This window comes from Thalassophryne amazonica, chromosome 8 (genome assembly GCF_902500255.1).
Source record: "Thalassophryne amazonica chromosome 8, fThaAma1.1, whole genome shotgun sequence".
In the NCBI taxonomy this organism is placed as follows: domain Eukaryota; kingdom Metazoa; phylum Chordata; class Actinopteri; order Batrachoidiformes; family Batrachoididae; genus Thalassophryne; species Thalassophryne amazonica.
This window is the reverse complement of record NC_047110.1, coordinates 93052024-93067958: the sequence shown is the minus strand read 5'-3', so window position 1 is coordinate 93067958 and position 15935 is coordinate 93052024. Positions and strand designations below refer to the sequence as shown.

General features: G+C 41.5%; 1 protein-coding gene across 3 annotated transcripts in view; it reads left to right on the top strand.

Moving 5' to 3' along the window:
* Positions 1 to 15935, top strand: part of mtss1la (MTSS I-BAR domain containing 2a) — a 73807-nt gene that overhangs the window by 30747 nt on the left and 27125 nt on the right. The window lies entirely within an intron of this gene.

Sequence of the window (15935 nt, the reverse complement as noted above, 5' to 3'; positions counted from 1 at the left end):
CGCTGAAAGTCGTAATGGGCATGACAGTCCCTTAAAATTGCCCAAATGGCTCCTGGGAATACTTTCAGAAGAAGGGAGAACACGGGATGACATATATGGTGAAAATATACAAGACGCCGCATTGTGAGTGTAATTGCACATTTGCTTGCCTTTGTAATACGCGCATTACTGGAACATTCCAACAGGAGGCACATCCTGGTAGTCAAAGCATATAGAACTTCTATTTCCACATCAAGAGCTACAATTTTATTCACCTTTTGCCTGCTGTTCTGAGAAGCATATTTGTCATGGTGCAACATCAGTGACACATCATATAGATGTGTTGTAATTGCATATGTAATCAAATAACCTTTCTTCAAAACTTTACGCCATTTTGTTGCTGCTTATTATCCACATACTGCTCCAGTCCTTCATGTGTAAATCATCTTGCAGATACATGATGTTAATTTCTCAGGATGTCCACAAGGAATGCATCAGACAGCTGCAGACTATGCGAGGTGGCAGTTGTGTATGTAGTTAAAAGCAAGTATATTTCAACCTTAAGAGGGAGCTGCACACAGATGGACTGCGGCCTGAATAGGAGATGCCACCTTAAATAAACTGGAGACTGTAAGGTGGTTGCTGGGGTGGAATATAGCTAGACAGCACCAGGTTGTGGTTTGTACGTCTTTGAAGTTAAAGAAGAGGAAAATATTTATTTTTATTTATTTCATTTATATAGCGCCAAATCACAACAAAGTTGCCTCAAGGCACTTCACACAAGTAAGGTCTAACCTTACCAACCCCCAGAGCAAACACACAGGTGACAATGGTAAAGAAAAACTCCCTCTGATGATTTGAGGAAGAAACCTCAAGCAGACCAGATTCAAAGGGGTGACCCTCTGCTTGGGCCATGCTACAGACACAATTAACAATACAAATATACAGGAAATTTTGGGAGTCCATGCTGGTGTACAGGGCGGGATGCTTGCAGAAGAAGACACCACTCCCATCTCTGGATGGAGCCACACCTCAAACAGAGAAGAACAAACAAAATCAAGCATCAGTATTTGTCAGCATTAAGCAACAAGAAAAACAGAAGAAATAATATTAAGGTGATCGCCGGCCACTAGCCATAAGCTTCACTAAAAGACCCAGACTTTAGATAAAGTTGAGGCTGCGGCACACTCTGTTTACTAATAAAATTAATTTTAAAGGGTAAAAAACATAGTGACTATGCCAGTATGCTAACCATACGAAAGAGAAAATAAGTGCATTTAAAGATTAGCTACGTGTACATGGACAGTAATATTCTGATTTTAATCTGATTCAGACCATATTCTGATCAGGACACTACCATGTAAACAGCATTTTTGATTACCTTAAGCACACTACGGTTATAATCAGAGGATCAAGACACGTGGAATATTTCAATCTTATTCTGATTATTGAGGTGTATTGTGGACATGTGAACTTAATTAAACTTTGACCTCATTTTGGAGTTTTACCAGTATTTTGTAGCATATAAGACATAGGGGACCGAATGCAGCTGTGAGTCAGTAATTAATATATGCTCTGTAACATGTAAACAGGAATATGAATGGAATACAGTATTATTTAAACAACTCGTATTCTAAATGTGGTCTTATTCAGAATCAGTTCAATAATCAGGTTATTGTTGTTGAACATAGTAAGAGCTGACCTAAGGATCAGATGGTAGATGATGGAGGAAGACTGTCAGGAGAGATTCGGGAAGGGACACAGGCGCTTAGTTTTAGTAAATAGATGCTGAACAACTACTGCAGAGGTGGCGGAGATAGCCAGGAAGGTGCTGGGTGTGACATCTGGAGAGAGAGCCAGACAAAGGGAATTGGTGGTGGAATGAGGAACTACAGGAAAGTATCATGAGAAAGTGGTTGGTAAAAAAAAAAAAAAGAGAAATGAAGAAAGTGCATGTGGCAAAAGGTAAGGAAAAGTCATGTAGGGAGTGGCATGTATGTACTGAACACAGAGGAAGGACAAAAGGACTGTACCAATTGGCCAGACAGAGAGAATGTGCTAGAAAGACACATTCTCACAGCAAGGTAGGGTGATAAAGGAATTGTGCTAACAAGTGAAGATAGTATTTTGAGAAGGTGGAAGGAGTACTTTGAGGAAATGCTGAATGATAAATATGAAAGTTTAATGAAGCAGGGAGGGTGAATCAAGAAGATTGACAAATTACTAATACAAAGAGAATGAAGTGAAAAGGGTGGTTGGCCCAGATGACATACCATTTCTCCTAAAAATCTTCATGGTTCAAAGGAGATGCAGTTTTTAATCAGGCTGCTTTCAGAAGAACAAAGAAAATGGGTCTTTATGTGTTCTCTGTATTTAACCCACCCTGATTACAGTGAGACACAATCTACTAATCTACTCAAACTACTAGGAGCAGTGGGAAGCCACAGTCTGGTTAGGACTGGAGCAATATATTTTCATGCCACAAAAGAACTACAGATGCAGTGTTTGCTCTGAAAATGATGGAGAAGAATAGAGAAAGCCAAAAGGAGTGCGTGTTTGAGGGCTTAGAAAAAGCTTGTAACAGGATGCCAAGAGAAGAGTTGTGGTATTATATGAGGAAATCTGGAGTGGCAGAACAGTATGTGAGGGTGGTGCAGGATACAGTATCTACTAGGACAGCCTGACAGCAGTGAGATGAGCAGTAGCAGTGACTGATGGGTTAAAAATGCAGGTGGGCTTGCATTGAAGATCAGCTCTGAGACCTTTCCTGTTTGCAGTGGTGATGGACAAGTTGAAAGAACACATAAGACAGGAGTGTCCATGGGCTTTGATGATTGTAGATGACATTGTGATGTGTTTTGAGAGTAGGGAGCAGGTTGATGTATGCATTGGAGAGATGGAGAATGAAACAGGTCAGCAATTTTCATGGGTATTTATATATTCTTTATGTTCTGTTTAGGTTATATTATAATATAAACTAAACAGAACATAAAGAATCAGTTAACCCTCTGGGGCAGACACCGTCGTATATGACGGCTAAGCTTTTTAATGATATGAGATACAAACTTGATCTTTTTTTTTGCTGAAAAGTTAACTCTGCGGACTTTCAATCCAGCCATCGGCCATCTTTGTACTCCTCATAGAAGCTGTGTGATGACGTGTGCAGTGTGAGTGTCCAATCGGAATTGGTTCACCATCACATGGTTTTCCAAATTCCAATCGTAGGGCAGATTTACCTCACGTGAAAAGCCAAAGATCATTTTCAGGAGTGATATGTTTCTAGTTAGCCCATTTGAATAGCCCCCTGCGTGCTCCAATGAGTACATACTATTCCAATGCTCCCTGCACCATTACGCACAGTGAAAGTGAAAGCAGACGGAGAGCCTCTAGTTTGCATGTGAATGTTACTGAATAACTCTGTTGCTTTCTCTGCGTAAAGCACTTGTTTACCATATTAATGGAGCGAGGGGGAGGGGCTGCTCCTCAGGCTGTAAGGAGCCAAAGTGGGCCAAAGTGTGAATGAAAGCTGCTTTAGGAGCAGCACATAACACTCCAAAACACAGTAGAAATTGAAGTTTGTGTTGTAACCTTTGTGCAATAGCAGACAGAAATTGCTTTGAGATGAGACAAACAAAATGCATAGACCATTTTGTATATATTATTCAAAATGTGCATTTGTGTTTATTGTTTGAAACTTTTGTTGTACAGTCTTTACACAAGACCCTCAGATTACCTTTATAACGTGTCAAAACAGTTGTTATAATAGTTTGCTGTGTGTTTTGAATAAATGGTGTGGAAATTATTTTTCGGATGCAGGGAGAGGCTGTTAACAGCAATAATAAACATTTATGCCAGGCGAGTGAACTGTCCAAAAAATGCCCCCGGACCCCAGAGGGTTAAACACCTTTATTTGAAGTAATGTTGACATACTGCAGAATGGATTTGGTTTTATGTTTTGGGTATAATTTGGTGGAAGAACAAAGACTGCAGTCACACTAGAAATATGCCTGGTTCTCACACATCCAGGTCAAAGGCCAAATCTGCCCTTTAATATTGGGGAAATGAACTTTTGGCTCATTATCTGCATCTCCACCCACAGCTAAAAAGCCATGCACTGTTCTGCAGTTCTGTGCCTTTAAGAGTGAGAAAAATGTTTATATTTAACCACACAAATGGCTGGAAAAACAACCAACAAACTGGACATTATGTGCTCCAACCTCAAAGTCCGATAGATGTTTTCCAGCTAAGGCTTCATGTAAAAGCTGAAGGGTGTAGGGTCTGCAACAACAATGTGAGTTACAGAGGAAAAGGAGAATAATAAGTGGAGAAAAAAGGGATTATTTTTGGGCTCTGCCTAATGAATACCAAAGTATGAAAAACATGAAAGTTGAGGGGAACACAGTGTTCAGTTATATCCTGAACATGAACTCAGTGCTGAAGACAAGTCGAAAGAAAACACTCAGAGAGACTTTAGAGCAGTATAACGCAGCTGACGGTTGGCTGAATATAGTCCCATAAAGACTTAAAATCCCTCGTTCACTTTACTGTTACTCAGACTTTATTGAGTTAAACTGAGTTCATCTGTCTGCTGCTGTATTTGGTTTTTGGAAACATCTGGGTGCCACCTCTCAGCCATAAAAATCCCAATAGAGGATGAAGAAAAGCCTGTTTTCCCTTTTATGGCGTTGTACAGTTTTCTCTTTCCTACTTTTGTGCATTTTTCAGGCTCCCCCTTTTTCACTGTGCTTATTTTTAGCTGTGCTCATGTCCCAAACAGGAAACTCCCTCCTGCTGTGGTCCAGTCTCATCTTAACGCTGTCCAGAACATGTTTCCACCGAGCTGAGGTCTCTGTGTCTGTGAGAGCAGACATGCTGCTGCTGTGTGAACCGTCTGTCTGCACGACAATCGGATGTGTGTGTGTGTGTGTGTATTACATGAAGATGACTGTTTCCTCTGTCTTTCATTAGTATTGTTCCCAGTATGAAAAGACGCTTCACATGTGAGGAAATGACGCACAAGTTTTGAACGTTTGACTCGTAACACACAGCGCGTTCACATGAAGCTGTCCATCTGCACACGCTCAAGTCCGTTCTTTGAGAAGGTTTGACAACACCACGCGTTGCTTTTTGTTTTGCTTTTTTTTTTTTTTTTTTAGCTTTTCTGATTCCTTTGATAAGTATATTTTACAAAAGTTAAGGCTTAAAGTCTTTGGTTAAGTACTAAGACTGGTTTAGGGTTAGGGTCGGGTTAGGATTAAGACTGGTTAGGGTTAAGTTGTTTTAGGATTAAGACTGGTTTTAGGGTTAGGATTAAGAATGGTTTAGGGTTAAAGTTGGGTTAGGATTAAGACGGGTTTAGGGTTAGGGTCAGGTTAGGATTAAGACTGGTTTAGGGTTTAAATTGGGTTATGATTATGACTGGTTTAGGGTTAGGGTTGAGTTAAGCGTAAGACTGGTTTAGGGTTAAAGTTGGGTTAGGATTAAGACTGGTTTAGGGTTAGGGTCGGGTTAGGATTAAGACTGGGTTAGGGTTAAAGTTGTTTTACGATTAAGACTGGTTTAGGGTTAGGATTAAGACTGGTTTAGGGTTAAAGTTGGGTTAGGATTAAGACAGGTTTAGGGTTAGGGTCAGGTTAGGATTAAGACTGGTTTAGGGTTTAATTTGGGTTATGATTAAGACTGGTTTAGGGTTAGGGTCGGGTTAGGATTAAGACTGGTTTAGGGTTTAATTTGGGTTATGATTAAGACTGGTTTAGGGTTAGGGTTAAGTTAGGATTAAGACTAGTTTAGGGTTAAAGTTGGGTTAGGATTAAGACTGGTTTAGGGTTAGGGTCAGGTTAGTTTATAGTTAGGGTTGGATCAGGTGACCCTGAACCATCCCTTAGTTATGCTGCTATAGACTTAGACTGCTGGGGGGTTTCCCATGATGCACCCAGTGTTTCTTTTTATTCACCTCTTTTTGCTCTGTATGCACCACTCTGCTTTTAATCATTAGTGACTGATCTCTGCTCTCTTCCACAGCATGACTTTTTCCTGATTCTCTCCCCTCAGCCCCAACCAGTCCCAGCAGAAGACTGCCCCTCCCTGAGCCTGGTTCTGCTGGAGGTTTCTTCCTGTTAATAGGGAGTTTTCCTTACCACTGTCACCAAGGGCTTGCTCATAGGGGATCGTTTTGACTGTTGGGGTTTTTCTGTAATTATTGTATGGCTTTTGCCTTACAATATAAAGTGCCTTGGGGCGACTGTTTGTTGTGATTTGGCGCTATATAAATAAAATTAATCTGATTTGATTTGATTTAGGATTAAGACTGGTTTAGGGTTAGGGTTGGGTTATAATAAGATTAGGTCAAGGATCAAGGTTAAAGGGTTAGGGTTAGTGTAATGGTTGGGTTAGGATTAATTCATAATTCATTTATTAGTGTGATTTTAAAAAAGTGTACAGCAGTACATAAAAAGTGTACATCATGCAAAAATACAAGTATAAGAATTTTCCAAAGATAAAACTGATAGAAATATGAACATCATCAAAATACTAAAAGTCATTATAAAAAATTGCTCTGTATACACACACACACACACACACACACACACACACACACACACACACACACACACACACACATACATACAAAAAAAAAAAAAAAAGCAAAACTGTAAAACCAGAAATTTTAAAATTGTCATAATAGGGCAGTGCAGTCTCATTTGAACCTTTGTGCGATATTGCGGGATTTGACCACTTCTGGGGACAGCCTGCCATTATGCAATATAAACACAGCATCACTTCACACGGAAAAATGGTGTACTGTTTTGTTTTCGGCTACAGTCACCAAAGCAGTTGTGAAAAGTGCAGGTTTTTAACGGTTCCCAATGGAGAAGGTAATTAAAGGCAAATGGGAGAGGTTGTGCCAGTAAGTGTTAGCCTAATCAGAGCAGCTGCGATCTCTTGCCTGCACAACCGCCTCGACATGTTTGAGCTCCGGGTCATAAACAAACCGCAACACATGTCTGTTTTCCACCACATCGTCACCCTGTCTTTGCATTTTCTCTTTGTTTGCTGTGTAATTTGCCCAAAAACTGAGAGACTCAGATGAGCGAGTCACATCCCTTGGCAAATTTTTCCATAACTGTATTGATCTCTTTGAAAAGCTAAACTTCCTGATATTAAGTTTACTTCTTCCAAATTCAAGAGTAAAATCATGACTTCTTAGGGCCTCGTACCTTCTACCCTCATACCTTAATGATTTTAAACATCTTAATTAGGTCACCTGTAATTCTTCTGTCATCCAACGTAGTCATCCTTCAGTCTGTTGCAGCTCAGGTACAATTTTAGTTGCCCTCTGCATCTTTTCCAGTACATTCTTGTGTTTTTCCTTAAAGGGAGCCCAGGCCTGCACACTTTACTCTGAATGTAGTCTAACAGCTTTTGTACAAAAAGGGTTCAGATTAGGCTTGAGGTGGGTTAGAGTTATGGGATAAAGGGTTAGGACTGAATTAGGATTAGGGGTTCAAAGCCTATCTTTAGGGGTTAGTGTTGGGATTAGGGTATTAAAGTCTGAGTTAGGGGTTAAAGGGTTAGGGTTTGGATTACATAAGGGTTATGTCTTTGACTTGATTTTCACCAATCATTAAGAAATACAAACAGTATGTAATTGAATGGTAGAAGTAGACAGTTCTTAAAAACCGAGGGACTGTGCAAGACGAGTGAGGGAAGCCACCAAGACAATAAGACCACTTGGAAACTTTTATAGGCTTGTGTGGCTGTGGTTGGAGAAATTGTGCATTGTAGAACTTTTGTCTGTTGCAGAATCACATATACCAACATGTGATCTGTTGTCAGTCCACATTTGTACACTTGGTTGTGCACTGTCATTGTTGACCAGGTCATCAGAAGGAGAATTCGTTGGCAGTTGAGTTACAATACAGTTGAGGTCAGTCATTTGGGTGAACGTCAAGGTCAAAGGGGTCAAATGTCAGATTGCTGTAGTCATTACTGTCTTCATACCCACAGGTAATATTACTTAGTTTATTTAAATCACGTGCTGCTGGACTGAAGCAGCCTAAAATGTTATGATGCCTACTGTTTATTACTCTTGTTTTTTGTCATCTGAAAAATGATCTGAACATCACAGCTGCTTAAATGACAGGGGTTACCTGAGGTCGGTTTGCCACAGACCTCATAAAAAAAAAGACCATTTATGTTGTAGTTAAAAAAAAAAGCATCTTGATCCTTGGAGAAGATTATAAGAACACACTATTAAAAAAAGTAGAGAATATTTCCCATCTTTAAGTAATCACATGTGACAGATTAACTCAGGCTGAGGCTCCACGTTGGTGCTGGCAGCTTTCGTTGCACCTGCGGCACCCGGCTAACACTTCCTCTGTTCTCTCTCTGTCTGAACTGAGGCAGCGCGCCTCGACGGTGTGTAGCTTCTTTCATCCTGTCCTCCGTTTAATCCATCAGTGGACTCCGCTGTGTCCTTGCCAATTCACATTCTGCAGCACTTAAGAGGGGGGAGACAGGGTAAAGGCAGGAGGCTTAACTGTCTTTGCCATCCGCAGTCAGCGCCGTGGCCAAGGTGCCAGGGTGAGGAATAGCTGTTGTCTCGTGAGTGATGGAATTTCCTCCTCTAAGCAGCAGCTGTACTGTCTGCAATCTTAGCAAAAAGGAGACTTGGGTTTCCTGGAACTGTGCGGATGTTCTGTACCTTCTGGCTCTGCGGCTCACATAAACATGCTTTATTGACACAGGAAGCAGAGAGTAGGAGGAGGACCCTCTGGACTCAGTGCAACATAGGACAGAAATCAGCTTGAAAACTAGTTGCAAATACACACAAGTGTTCCGGCGGGAGCAGGATTCCAGCTCGGTAGTCTCAGAGCAAATGAAACCCGAGCAGCAGGGTTGAGATGTGAAAAGAGAGAGATGGTTAAGCTGAAGGGATCAAGGACTGAGGTCTGTGGTAGTTTTAGCTCCTGGCAGGAGAGCTCCTATGAAGTAGACGTAGTAGAAGGTAATCACAACCAGAGCTGTGGATGGAACGCTGAGCCCACATGGTGCCGGTGCTGAGCCGTGGAAATCAACGTTCCCACCAGAACTCCACCACGGGGCTCCACCTTAACGACCTTTTCCTTAAACACAACAGATCTGGCATTTTCCATTTATGTTCAACACATGTATTAAAACAGGCACCGTCAGCCACACAGACGATGCCGAGCTGTTGCGTTATTGTGTAACACTCAGCAGTTCACTCTGAGCGCTGACGTGTGTCACTAAGTTGCGTAAGTGCTTCGCTTTGGCCTGATGTGTTTTCTTCATGGATGCGTGTGGGTGTTGGCTGTGAGGTCAGCCCTGCTCTCCCTGCACGCCCAGGGGGCCAGCTCTGTGAAATAATGACTTTCCCAGGTCCTGGTCATTTCCAGGTTCATGAACATCAGCCAGATACGCTCAGAACGTTATGATATTTAAAACGAAAAAACAACTGACAAATGGATCCAGCAATGAATCAAATGATAGATCGATAAATAGAGAAGTATTTTCTGGGGTATAAGTTGCAGCTTTTAAAATCATATGCGAGGTCTTGCGATTTATACTGAGGCATGACTTATAGACTGAAAAATCATACATTCATTACTACCACTAATAATATTAGGGACTATTTACAGTGGTGTTCAGAATAATAGTAGTGCTATGTGACTAAAAAGATTAATCCAGGTTTTGAGTATATTTCTTATTGTTACATGGGAAACAAGGTACCAGTAGATTCGGTAGATTCTCACAAATCCATCAAGACCAATCATTCATGATATGTACACTCTTAAGGCTATGAAATTGGGCTATTAGTAAAAAAAAGTAGAAAAGGGGGTGTTCACAATAATAGTAGCATCTGCTGTTGACGCTACAAACTCAAAACTATTATGTTCAAACTGCTTTTTTAGCAATCCTGTGAATCACTAAACTAGTATTTAGTTGTATAACCACAGTTTTTCATGATTTCTTCACATCTGCGAGGCATTAATTTGTTGGTTTGGAACCAAGATTTTGCTCGTTTACTAGTGTGCTTGGGGTCATTGTCTTGTTGAAACACCCATTTCAAGGGCATGTCCTCTTCAGCATAAGGCAACATGACCTCTTCAAGTATTTTGACATATCCAAACTGATCCATGATGCGATCCTGGTATGCGATATACGAGGTCTGTCAGTAAAGTATAGGTCGTTTTTATTTTTTTCAAAAACTATATGGATTCCATTCATATGTTTTTACGTCAGACATGCTTGAACCCTCGTGCGCATGCGTGAGTTTTTCGACGCCTGTCGGTGACGTCATTCGCCTGTGAGCACTCCTGGTGGGAGGAGTCGTCCAGCCCCTCGTCGGAATTCCTTTGTCTGAGAAGTTGCTGAGAGACTGGCGCTTTGTTTGATCAAAATTTTTTCTAAACCTGTGAGGCACATCGAAGTGGACACGGTTCGAAAAATTAAGCTGGTTTTTGGTGAAAATTTTAACGGCTGATGAGAGATTTTGAGGTGATTCTGTCGCTTTAAGGACTTCCCACGGAGCGGGACGTCGCGCAGCACTCCCAGGCGCCATCGTCAGCCTGTTTCAAGCTGAAAACCTCCACATTTCAGGCTCTATTGATCCAGGACATCGTGAGAGAACAGAGAAGTTTCAGAAGAAGTCGGTTTCAGCATTTTATCCGGATATTCCACTGTTAAAGGAGATTTTTTTAATGAAAGATGTGCGGACGGATTGCAGCATCGGCTCGCAGCCACCGCGACGTTCCGCCACAGGAAAAACACCTCTGTTGGAAGCCTTAAGGACAAGTTGGAACATGCCCAGCTGTTAAACAATTTCTCAGATACTTACTCCACTGAAAGCCATCAAAAGCCGCCTGGATTTTACAAATTATCAACACGGAGGTGTTTTTCCTGTATTTATTGACAGCCCTTGTATAGGCCCGACACCATAGTAGGAGAAACATGCCCATATCATGATGCTTGCACCACCATGCTTCACTGTCTTCACTGTGAACTGTGTCTTGAATTCAGAGTTTGGGGGTCCTCTCACAAACTGTCTGCGGCCCTTGGACCCAAAAAGAACAATTTTACTCTCATCAGTCCACAAAATATTCCTCCGTTTCTCTTTAGGCCAGTTGATGTGTTCTTTGGCAAATTGTAACCTCTTCTGCACGTCTTATTTAACAGAGGGACTTTGCAGGGGATTCTTGCAAATAAATGAGCTTTACACAGGTGTCTTCTAACTGTCACAGCACTTACAGGTAACTCCAGACTGTCTTTGATCATGCTGGAGCTGATCAGTGGGTGAGCCTTTGCCGTTCTGGTTATTCTTCTATCCATTTTGATGGTTGTTTTCCGTTTTCTTCCACGCGTCTCTGGTTTTTTTTGTCCATTTTAAAGCATTGGAGATCATTTTAGATGAACAGCCTATTATTTTTTGCACCTGCGTATAAGTTTTCCCCTCTCCAATCAACTTTTTAATCAAACTATGCTGTTCTTCTGAACAATGTCTTGAACGTCCCATTTTCCTCAGGCTTTCAAAGAGAAAAGCATGTTCAACAGGTGCTGGTTTCATAGCCTTAAGCGTGTGCATATCATGAATGCTTGGTCTTGTTGGATTTGTGAGAATCTACTGAATCTACTGGTACCTTGTTTCCCATGTAACAATAAGAAATATACTCAAAACCTGGATTAATCTTTTTAGTCACATAGCACTACTATTATTCTGAACACTACTGTATATAGCTCTTTCCCAGGAATTAAAGCTCTAAACTAAATAAACTCCAGTAACTGTGGAACTGAGTCACGCTGCCCATGTCCATCCGCTTTTAGGCCAGAGGCCAGCAGGGATCTTGGACTTGTCCAGGAAGCCTCTGGTTCTTCACAGGATGTATCTGTCAGCTGATCCCCCTCTGAGAGGGGAAGGAGTGAAGGCGCGGCCTGCTGATGGTGACATGAAGGTCTGTTACAGAGATAAAAGCACGAGCATCGCTCCTCCCTCCTTCCGTTCTGCACGCTTCACCCGCCCTAAGATGATTCACTGTTGTCCATGTGCATGTGATGTGTTTAAGGGGTAAAAGGTGAAATGGAGACCTGTGTGCACGTGCCCTCTGTGTGTGTGCGTGTGCGCCTCACTCTCTCCATGCGTCCGTCTGTGAATCTCATTGGTGTTTGAACGACTTCCATTCCAGGCTGACTTTCTCAAACAAACCCTTCTTTTACTATTAATAGTGAGAGTTCATTGTGTTCCACATGTTCAGTCAGCGACATCCTGCTGATTCTTAACTGCACAGCTGGATGACCTTTCACCTGTAACGCCCTTCCAGTCCCTTTGCAGCACCCCTATTTCCCACGGCACACTTACTTCTACTTACACACAATTTTCTGTACATTTGGCCAGTAAAACTGTCCTGACTAGACAGAGTCCAGATCCGTCTTTGAACCGGTGCAGCAGTCAGTGACATAAACAGCCTGCAGCGTGCAGGAGACTGAAACGGCTTTAGTCTCACTCTGTGATGTGGTAGTGACTGAAGTAACCTAATTACACCAGCATGCAGCAGAGATGTTTTCAGTCCTGTGTGTCTGACCATGCATCTGTGTGTGAGCAAAATATCTCAAAGAGGCTTGATCCAATTTACACCAAAACTGGTGGAATGTTCGAGTGTCAACAAAGGAAAAAGTGATTTGATTTGGAGAAAAATTCAATTAAAAGTCGAGGTCACAGGCCAGGGTCATAATTTGGGCCAAGTGCTGAAATATTGGGAGCTATTTAGACTGGTTATTTCAAGTAAAAGATTCACCTGTGGTTACTATTCACCACAATTATCACGTTTATATTGATCTTTGATCTTGGCTGATATTTGAAACTCATTTAGAATGGCTGTTTAAAGGAATTTGTTAAAGAAACACCAGTAGTCACTCTTAAATGCTAATACCAAAAACTCCAATAAAATTAAAGTTTTTAGTTTTTTGTTTTTTTTTTGCTGCCACCAAAGTGTATCTGATCTGGATCAGCATGTTGATTGGCACAGGTCTTATGCCACATGTCCCTCCTGAGACAACATCAGATTTACAAGAATGGGGTATCAGTGGCCTCGAACGTGGAATCTTGTTGTTGTTATGAAGGAACTGTATCACTAGTAAACACTAATATGAAGTCATATGTTGATTTTTTTTCACAATGACCTTTGACCTTGGTGACATTGAAAGGTCATACTCAAGGTCATAACTATCTCACTCATACAGTTTGGAGCCACATTGTGTCAAACATGGACAAAGGGTTGTGTGTTAGTCAGCGATAATGTGGTTCAGTTTTGGACAGAAATGATCAAATGTCACAAAGAATCACTGCTACAGTCACTTCTAGGTCTTTTATTTGCTACCTGGAGCTCAGATCATCACTGCCACATTTATTACACTGTCTGATTTCAGACCCTGTGTGTTTCTGTGAAATTTAGAGCCAGTTTCTGTCCTCTTGCTGTCCACCCTGCAGAAATGGTGTTTAGGAAACAGTGAGAACAGGAAAGGCAGAGCAGCTGGGGAAGAATAGTGGGATATCCCCTTTCAGGGTTCCCTCCTTTTTCCTCCAGGATAGAAAGGGTGAGAATTTTTTAATGTGTTATAGCTAGCAAAATTCACCACCTGTCTGCGTGCATGTGCTGCAGATGTATTGGAGCTGCAAACGTGCACTAACAGATCTCATGTGTGTGTGTGTGTGTGTGTACATATATATATAGTGCATCTGGAAAGTATTCACAGCACTTTACTTTGTCCACATTTTGTTATTATATAGCCTTATTCAAAAATGGATGAAAAATTCTGCACACAATACCCCATAATGACAATGTGAAAAAAGTTTTTTTTTTTTTTAGATTTTTGCAAATAATAATAATAATAATAATAATAAAAAACCCCTAAGAAATCACACGTACTTAAGTATTTACAGCCTTTGCCATGAAGCTCAAAACGGAGCTCAGGTGCATCCTGTTTCCATTGATCATCTTTCTACAGCTTAATTGGACTCCAGCTGGGGTAAATTCAGTTGATTGGACATGATTTGGAAAGGCACACACCTGTCTACATATAAGGTCCCACAGTTGACAGTGTATGTCAGAACACAAACCAAACATGAAGTCAAAGGAATTGTCTGTAGACCTCTGAGACAGGATTGTCTTGAGGCATAAATCTGGGGAAGGGTACAGAAACATTTCTGCTGCTTTGAAGGTCCCAATGAGCACAGGGGCCTCCATCATCCACAAATGGAAGAAGTTCAGATCCACCAGGACTCTTCCTAGAGCTGGCCACCCGTCTAAACTGAGTGATTGGGAGAGAAGGGCCTGAGTCATGTAGGTGACCAAGAATCCGATGGTCACACTGTCAGAGCTCCAGCATTCCTCTGTGGAGAGAGGAGAACCTTCCAGAAGGACAACTATCTCTGCAGCAACCCACCAATCAGGCCTGTATGGTAGAGTGGGCAGATGGAAGCCAGTCCTTAGTAAAAGGCACATGGCATCCCTCCTGGAGTTTGTAAAAGGCACCTGAAGGACTCTCAGCCATGAGAAGCAAAATTCTCTTTTCTGATGAGACAAAGATTGAACTCTTTGGTGTGAATGCCAGACGTCATGTTTGCAGGAAACCAGGCACCATCCCTACAGTGAAGCATGGTGGTGGCAACATCAAGCTGTGGGGATGTTTTTTCAGCAGCAGGAACTGGGAGACTAGTTAGGATTTCATCAGGTTGATGACTCAAAGCACACAGCCAAGATATCAAAGGAGTGGCTTCAGGACAACTCTGTGAATGTCCTTGAGTGGCCCAGCCAGAACCCAGACCTGAATCCGATTGAACATCTCTGGAGAAATCTGAAAATGGCCGAAGCTTCCCAGCCAACCTAATGGAGCTTGAGAGGTGCTGCAAAGAGGAATGGACGAAACTGTCCAAAGATAGGTGCACCAAGCTTGTGGCATCACATTCAAGAAGACTTGAGGCTGTAATTCCTGCCAAAGGTGCATCAACAAAATATTGAGCAAAGGGTGATTTCTTAGTTTTTTATTTTTAATAAATTTGCAAAAATTTCAGAAATGTGATTAGAAGTGTTTGGCAACAGGAGATGAGCCTACAGAGGTAGATGTGCATATTTACATCACTAAATGCAAAGAAACTTCATAAAATGACCAATCAAAGTTAGCTGCTTACCTTAGCCTCTTCATTATCGTGCAGCCCTGTTTGACACTGAGTCACAACAAGTTGATTGGTTATGAGGAGTCATTCCGGCACCAGAATGTATTTAGTTTGCCCCTTAAAATTACATTATATAGCCAGTTAACCAGTGACAGTGTTTTTATTCGAAATCAAGACTGTACAGATTAAAATCATTGTCAACATTGTAAAGATTAACACTAAAACATTTCAAATAGAGCCCAGGTTGATGATATTGAACTTCCCATTTTTAAATTATACTATTCGCTTATAAGTAGCCAAAATCATTTGTGTATATGCAAGTGCCACTTATGGAGAGTGAAGAGAGACGTGCCATAAACTATGTGTTTGTGTGATGTGACCCTCAGATTAGCTCAGATTACAACAGGATGAGTGCCATCACATATTAGACTGACCCGTAAACCATCAGCGACACAGTGGGTCAGCCTGGGCTTTGCAGCTTAAGACCCCATTTAATTACACTTCAGCAGAGAGGAAAGTCCAGTAAACTATTCAAAGGCTGTTATTTACAGACAGAGGAACCACAATTGCACGCAATCTCAAAATATCAAACAGAGAAAGTACAGTGTGTGGTTGGATTTGCTCTCCCCAAACAAAGGGGACATTTTTGGGCCTCTGGATTTAAAACTCACTGCTTCCCCTCGTGGCTGTGACTGGGTACTTCTCCATAAGTGTGTTATAAAATCCATCTGACAGGAGAGAATTAGACCTTTCAAAATGCTCTGTTGCA